This window comes from Pteropus medius, unplaced genomic scaffold (assembly GCF_902729225.1).
Source record: "Pteropus medius unplaced genomic scaffold, Ma_sr-lr_union100, whole genome shotgun sequence".
NCBI lineage: Eukaryota > Metazoa > Chordata > Mammalia > Chiroptera > Pteropodidae > Pteropus > Pteropus medius.
The window spans coordinates 6,485,805-6,494,451 of NW_024356249.1; the positions used below are offsets into that span (position 1 = coordinate 6,485,805).

The window sequence follows — 8,647 nt, forward strand, 5'->3', positions numbered from 1 at the left end:
GAGCTTTAGCAAGTAGGCTATTGCGACAATGCAGATGACAGATTATGGTGGGAGAAGTGACCTTTGAACAGTACAAGTTTGAGCTGCATGGGTCCACTTATACATAGATTTTTTTTCAATAAATATGCATAGTACCGTAACTATTATGATTTTCTTAACAACATTCTTTCTCTTGCTTAGTTTATTGAGGGAATTCAGTAGGTAATACATATAACATACAAAGTATGTATCAACTGACTGTTTATCAGTAAGGCTTCCAGTCAACAGCAGACTGTGAGTAGTTTTGGCTTTTTGACTGCAAGAGGGGTCAGCACTCCTAAACCCTGCATTGTTTAGGGTCAATGTAGTCTGAAGGTAAAACACACAAGATTTGTCAAAAACCCATGGTGTATGGGGTGTAAAAAAAGAGGTGCCTGAAGAGTTTTGGTCTGAGCAAATGGAAGGATGGAGGTGGCATTTACTGAGTTGATCAAGACAGTAAGAGAAACAGGTCTGGGAGAAATTAAGAGTTTTACTTTGGACAAATCTAGTTGAAGATGCCAATTAGACATCTCTCCTCTCAATTCTAGACTCATATATCCAACTGCCCACTTGATCTCTAAGTGGACTATGGTGGGAGAAGTGACCTTTGAACAGTACAATTCTAAGTGGAGAGATCAAGTGGGCAGTTGGATATATGAGTCTAGAATTGAGAGGAGAGATGGGCAGTGTAGATAAAAATTTAGAAATTAGTGTATAGTTGGTATTAAAAGTCGTGAGACTAGAAAGTGCATCTGAGACACTCTAATTTAGAGACAGACAAAGAGGAGCAGTAAAGGAAAAGCAACAGCAGTGAGAAAGGAAAGGGTGAGAACCAGCCAAGAACGTAGCAATTATAGTGTTTTGAATATATGTGACTGTAATTCCTTTTCCTCTAAGAAATTCCCTAAAATATGGTATATTCTAAAGAATTTATAATAATGATTAAAAACAGGAGTATTGGAAAGTGCCTAGTTCATACTGTCATTACCTATGTGACCTTGAACAAGTTATTTAACCTCTACGAGCTTGTCACTTTATAATACCAACTATATGTTGAGGAAGTGAATGGCACAGCCCATAAAAAGTGCTCAATATACTACCTGACAGAAAATGCTCAATAAATGTTACTTATTATTGTTATTCATGAATCTTTCCTTTTATGTCTGAAGCACTTTCCATTTATACATTAATCGTTTGGGATTTATTTACAACCTTGAAGCATAAAGGTAATTACTTCTGTGTTTATGTCTTATGTTGTCAACCAAAGTGTAAGCTATCTGAATTCAGAAACTGGTTCAACTTTCTTGTATTCGTCATAATTCTAACACAATACTCTGAGCACAGCAGAAGCTAAATATATGTTAGTGAACTAATTTTATTATTTTACATTTTTGACAAGGCAAAAAGAATATGGGTCTTTGGGGGTTTTCTTCTCTGTTTGCCTGGATGCTTATAAAGGAAAATTTAATATGAAACAAACTATATGTTTCTTGCAGATAAATAAACCATAAGTCCTTACAAGCCAGGATGATGAGGTCATCACTACTGAATCTTATCTGGCCTTTGTTGGGTAGGGGAAGAAGTAGCAAACGCCTGAATAAAGGTCAGCAAAATGTAAAATGACACATAGACCTTTATGCGGTCTTAAGCCTGAACAAAAATGCTTTCCAGACCTACTGTTTCAAGCTTCTCAGGTACTGAAAATGCTCTGAAAGCTTTTGTTACATTTCTGGAATGGGTGTTGTTCTAGAAAAATCTCTGACACCTGCTTTTTGGTGAACTAAAATAAAGGCTTTGGCACCTTCTGTAATGTCATGGACACTTTTTGGGTAGCCTACCTAGTCCCCTTCTCAAAGAAGAATCCATAACCCCCAGAAGGATAGATTCTTTGAAGCTATTTTTTCTGCTGCATGGCCCTGTCTTTGCACTAACTGGTCTGCATAGTGTCAAGAGCTCTCTGGCCGAAGTGGGAGATTTGGGTCCTGTAATGGGAGCTCTACTGAGGGAAGACTCAGATTCCTCTTGCTGAGGTCCCCAGAGCGGCTCTGGTGTCCTTCCAAAGCTTGGATTCTTGAGACACTATATTGTCCTTCCAAAAAAAAAAATATTTTTTGATATTGGTTTCGTTTACTTAAAAGAAAATAAAAACTTTAATTGATATATTTGATATATTGGCAAGAGGGTGAGATTTGAAGTAAAAAGACTTTAGCGATTCTAAAATAAAACAAAGAATATAGAACATATGCCGATTTCCTTCCTCCATCTCTTCCTTTCACCTCTTGGTTTAATGACTGGAGATAAGGGCATTCGGAGGTGCCGAGAAGGAAAGGGGGCCAGGCAGTTTTAAGAAGGTAAGTACATTCTTAGGGAACCAGAAAGGAGTATGGGGTGGTTTTTGTCCAAGTCATCTCAGTTCTCCCCTCTCTTACCACTCTATCCCTACATTACTCAGTAGACAAAATATAAAAGTCTTAAATTATGATACAAGGTAATAGACCAGACACATAAAAAAAAAATCTATTGAGAAAATTTCTCAGTATTACGGAAGTGTCAAAGAAAATAGTTACTGAAAATGCTAAGACTTGATCAAGTGCTTTTATTATTATATTTAAAAAAGAGCATCAAACTGATAACTGAAAAAAAATTAATGTACAAGTATGAGCTGGTTTTACTCACACTTCTGATACCCAATATATGGATTTTTCTTCCCACACCTACAATTGATTCTCCAACTCTCTGGACACAATTGGATGCCCAACAATTCAATTAAATTCTGACATTAACTAGTGGGAATTAGTGTTAGATCCCACAAATTAAGGACTCAGTTCCACAAAACTCTCCCTACTTCAGATACCAATCACAAGCCCCATACCTCTCATATTTGACTGATCAGCTATAAATCAGGTTCCCACTCTCTCCTCCTCAGATTCAATAATTTGCTAGAACAGCTCACAGAACTCAAAGAAAACAGTTAACTTACCATTACCAATTTATTGTAAAAGATATTATAAAGGAACAAGTGAACAGCCAGGTGATGAGGTACAGAGGGCCAAGTCCAGAAAGGTCCCTAGCAAAGGAGCTTTTGTCCTGGTGAAGCTGGGGTGTTCACCAACCTGGAGGCTCTCTGAATCCTATTGCTAAAGGTGTTTTTTATGGGAGTTTCATTATGTAGGCATGATTGATAAATCACTGGGTGATTAACTTGATCTACAGCCTCTCTCCTCTCCCAGGAGGCTGAGGAAGGAGTGCAGGGGCTGAAAATGCCAACACTCTAATCAAGCTTTGGTCTCTCTGGTGAGCAGCCCCCAATCTGAAGCCGTTCAAGGGTACCCAGTCACCAGTCATCTCATTAGCAAACAAAAGACACTAGATCACTCCATAGATTCCAAAGATTTTAGGGGCTGTGTGCCAGGGACCAGGAACACAGACCAAATAAACATTTCTTGTACCGACAAGTAATAATATCTTAATCCTAAAAATTATGTTCTTATCTGAATACACATAGAAGACATAGTTTTAAGGTATCATTCCACTAGCGGTGGCGCTTCTGGCCTCATCAACGAAGGTTCTTTTTCCAGATCCCCTTTTGTAATGAAGCAGTAATAAGGAAGATATAATGACTCGTGATTTAATTTAGTGAACTTAATTGGACTTATGAGAACTGAACTTGTGATACTGGTCTCAAACAGTGCTCCAATCAACTACAATATACTATTCTGAGGCCATGTAGCTGCTGCTAGCTGCCTGAAGTAGCACAGCTGTTCAGAATAAAAACCAGCAGCCAAGCAGTTAACTGATTTGGCAAAGAAAAACACATTTTTTAAAATGCCTTCTTTTTTTAAAAGTTAGCCCGAGTGCAGCTGTGATTCTTGAACAGCTTGTTCTGAACCACGTGGCCTTCCAGCCTCCCCAACTTCCCACTATGTTCCATGCTCAACTGGCTTTCAACAGCTTTCCCGAAGCAACTCTTCAGCATACTAAACTTGGGATTCTTTAACACCAAGTAACACTTTTCTCTCTTTAATGGGATAATTTAGCCTTCTGACTTTCACAGCAGATGCATTTAAGACTTAGTGATGTCATTTAATTACAGACTCTGAAGAAATCTGAAAGCATCATTATAACTAGCCTGTGCTGTCAGCTCTCTGATTGAGCCCACCAGCAATGCCATGCACAAGGAAGACAGACTTCAGGCAAGAAGAAGGGAAGAGGAAACAGGTCAAGGGCTGTGCTCCATCACCTACATACTGATGTCCAAGATTCTCCATATATCATCAAGTTAAATGGAGATAAAACTCAGAAAGGCAAAGATTGAGGGTCCAAATTAGAAGGCAAATGATAAGGTCAATATACCTACTGAAAAGTTATTAAGGTGCATTTTCTCAATTAGAGTGAGGAAATTTAGATATTAAAGGTACATTTTTCTGTCCTCTTAATGGTCTCTTGAAGTCTTAACCATTAGAGTTCAGTAACTACTATGTACCATTATAAGCACTTGCACTTGACCTTTTGCCTAGTAAGAAAAAGATGATGAAGATAAAGGGAAAAAAATATGAGCTTTCTTTGCTTAGTGTTAATCAAATGAGAAAGTGATTTAAGAAAAAAATTAAATGGCATAAGTAAAATTTTTATTGATTTGAATTAACATAATTATCATTAAAAATGAAAAGATAGTTAAAATGGATGTTTTAAACTAATGATTACTATTCTTTAAGAACATAAGTGACAAGAAAAAAATCCTGAGATGTTCTAAATTAAATTACAGCAGGCCCGAGGGTAAAAGAGGCAACGGAAGTTAATCAGTTAGCAGCCATGGGCTGAAACCAACAAAAACTGCCCACATTCCTAAATGTATATTGAAACTCTAAATCAACTTCCAGGCAGTTCTTTCAACAATTATCCAGAAAGAACAGCCAACTATTAGATGCCACTGCATCCTGCTTACGCGTGAACTTTCCAAACTACTGCCCATGGCTAATGCAGAAGCAACAAGTACTTCTCCCTTCCAGACTATCCACCCCGCACCGCTGTTCCTTATCTATAGCCAATGTAAATTCTTTCAAAGAGACTTACCTCTTTCTTCCCCAAACTCATTGTAAAAAAAAGTCCCGTCCATCCCAGGACGGTGGACACGTCTTTTCCACGGAGCTCTGCTGTTGCTGGTTTGGGCTGCAGGCCCCAGGACTTGGTCCCTTCTCAACTGAGCCATGAGTAAACCCTTCTTTTCAGAACTACTTTTGGTCTCGAAGGTATTTTATTGTTTCTTTGTTTAACATAAGGATAGGGGTGTGAAGAATGCATATTCATAAATTACCCAAAGAAAGCAAATCAGAACAAAGCAAAAATAAATATGCATTTCATCTACTGCATAAAACTTTCTCTTGATGGTCACTGACATCAACTGAGAGTCTGAACAATTAAATTGCATAGAAGAACAATTAAATTGCATAGAAGAACAATTAAATTGCATTTCAGCAAAGTTTGAAAGCATCATAACTCCAAATCCATATTATCGCCTGTTATTGAGAACATGTATCACCGGTATATCATAAGCAAAGGAAGAAGGAACTAAGCTATCTCTGTTAGTTTGTCAAAATATGAACTTTCCTCCCTTTAAATAATTTAGAACTTTTAAAACTATCTATATGCAATCATCCCATGTACCAACTCTCCACACAGTTCACTGAATGTACACTTTATTACACTACTTAAATGCAAGACTTCAAGAGCACAAATGGATGAGTATTTGGCATGGTGAATGAGATGAGCATTCTGGCCTTCTGCCACAACGAATCATATAAAATTTATTGCGCATAAAAGCAGTTATATCCTAGGGGAACTGAAAGTAGAATGATGGCCAGGGCCATGGCTTAATATCAATGTCACACACAGCAGTGCTTCATATGTAAGCATCAAAATCCACATGGATATGTGACTATGAGCCACCTTTCCAACAATCAGCCATAGACAATCCTTGGTCTCTGGATATCCTCAATGAGAGAGGGTCTTGGCAGTCTATGGAGCAATGAGACTTAAATATGCTATGAAAATATGGATGCTCTAAATTCTCTACTAATGGGTCTAAAAACGGGAGATTACGGTTCATATGCCTGATAGAGGATATGAGTTAGAGAAGGTTCTTTAAAATTCATTCATTAAGTACTATGAACTGTATAAATTGCTACAGGCATTTTATTACTAATCTTCATAACATTCCCATGAGATAAACATGCCCATTGACAGTTGGGTGTTTCCACAGTCACCTACATTCTAATGGCTGAACAAGTGACCAGAGCAGAATCCACCAGGGGGTGACCTTGCAGCCAGGGGGCAGGTCTATGGAGACTTCTGTCTTTCTGTACACTCCACACAACACCCTCAGCCTTTGAATCAGGCCCTTCTCCCTGCACGCACAATACAATTGTAGTATGCACCTGGGTCTTGGGAACGTTTAATCTGAGGACAATAATTCCTAGCATTCATTTAACTGGACTTTGTCTACAAAAGAATGTGTTCCAAGGGACTCATTAAAATGTGATTTGCCCCTGGCTCCACTTCTACTATGGATCATGCTGTGAAGAAGGCTCCCATGTTGGGATCATTTTTCTGCCCTGATTTGAAACTTATCCTTTGACAGCTTTCAGCCTGCCTGATCTGAGTCTCATCTGTTCCAATAGATTACTGCAAAAGAGACTCCTTGCCTAGTGAGATCTACATGCAGGGAGCATCAGATAATTTCTAATTGAATTTTGCATCATTTTGATTAATGTCAATGCCCTCAAGGTCCCAAGAACGGGTGCGTTTGTGTGATTTGAAATAATTTAACAATTTTATATAACCAAGGAGGGAGTTTTGCTTATTTGTAAGCCTAGAGGCCCAGGTATCTAACTAGTTTGGATCTTAGAATGATTGCATGCCCCCAGAGGTTACATTTATTTTAGTAAACCTAGATATGTATAAATATAACATTTCCCAATGTAGCATTCTGACAAATAGCAAATAATTTCTGAACTAATGACTTCCTCTGAGCTAGGGAAACTAACGTGTTCTCAGCAAAAGCTTAAAAGATACTATGAATGTAGAATGCTACAACCCTTGGCAGCCTTTTGATACTGACCCAGCTTGGTTGTATTCATCCCCAAAGATAAATTAAGTAGAAAGTCATACAGGCTAGGCTGAGATTACAAAGGAACAATAAAAAAGTGTGTGTGTGTGTGTGTGTGTGTGTGTGTGTGGATTAGAAGCCACAAGGGGATGATTAAAATTAAAAGAGGTTGATTCTGACACAACAAAAGCTCTTCTGTGTGTTTAAGTGGGCTGTCTGGAAGGAGGTTTATTCGTGTTTCATAACTGGTGAAACTAATGGTAAATTAGACAACTTGCCTAAAAGTATAAAAGCTATGAGTAAGCCAAGAACACAATAGGGAGCTGAGGTTCTAAGCCCCTGCCTCTCACTGATGACAATGCGTTGATGCTATCCCACATGGGAGACCCAAATGGGTGAGGAAGGCCCCATGCAAGACAAATTCTCTAGAGATACATCAAGCTCTCCCAAAAGCTTCAGGATAGGGGAAGCTGGTCTTCGACTGTCTGGAAAAAGCCCCCGTAATGACAGACTCAACAGATGTTAGAATTGGAAAGGGGCTCTGCACTCACTGATATTTCAGTTCTTGTACTTTGCAGAAAAGGAAACAAACCCAGAAAGACTAAGTGAGACTGATGAAGGAAACTAGTAAGTGGCAGAGCCAGGCCCCGAACTCAGGTCTACCAACTTCTAGCCCATTGTTCCTAGCATCACCACAGCATGGACAAATCAGCTTTAGATTTCAGGACATGCAGAAAGCCAGCTTATTTTTATAGTTAGTCCAGGAACCTCAAAACAGCTGGTCTAATCTAGAGTTTAATAACCCTTCGTGAGCCCCGGGGCTACCAGTAAACCAGCCAGATAACCTAAAACTGCCTTCAAAGTTTTCAGCTTCCAACAGCTTTCTCCATAGACTATTCTGAAGTCTGCATTTAGAGGTGGTTTTGTTGTTGTTGTTTTTGCTTCTTGATATTTTATATTTCCCTTATACAGAAAGACATACTATCTAAGAGATGTCATTTTCTTTTAGAACCAAAGTGTTGGAGGGAACGCAAGTTGCAATGTGCCTCTCTCGTTAGTGTTGCTGACCCACTGGCCAGTGTCTCACGCTTCCAGAGTAATAAAAGATCATATACCCAGTTTTGTGATGACATATGCGGAGTCACTAGGAAGCAAGGCATATTATAATCACAGCAATCTTTAGAGGATCAAGTAATCACTTAGCATTTCAGGGGGCAAAACTGAACGACTCTTAGTTTTAAAAATATCAACATGCTCTCAGGGGTTGTGACAGCCATAGAGATGCTCCACTTAGATCTCCCTTTAAGAGACTGTGCTGGGTCTACGGCCATGCTACCCTGAACAAGCCCGATCCTGTCTGATCTCGGAAGCTAAGCAGGGTCGGGCCTGGTTAGTACTTGGATGGGAGACCACCTAGGAAGACCAGGTGCTGTAGATGTAAAAAATAAAAAAATAAAAATAAGGGATGGTAAGCTGACAAAGTCCTTGCAATCTGTGAGGTCAACCAAGGGTTGTCTTGCC

The 8,647-nt window shown here is 39.0% G+C and overlaps 1 protein-coding gene and 1 non-coding gene across 2 annotated transcripts in view; one reads left to right on the forward strand and one right to left on the reverse strand.

Moving 5' to 3' along the window:
- EXOC4 (exocyst complex component 4) overlaps positions 1-8,647 on the reverse strand; it is a 640,998-nt gene that overhangs the window by 215,987 nt on the left and 416,364 nt on the right. The gene's annotated exons all lie outside the window — the stretch shown is intronic.
- Positions 8,446-8,564, forward strand: LOC120601277 (5S ribosomal RNA). The gene has a single exon (XR_005652416.1). It is a non-coding gene; the product is annotated as a 5S ribosomal RNA (ribosomal RNA).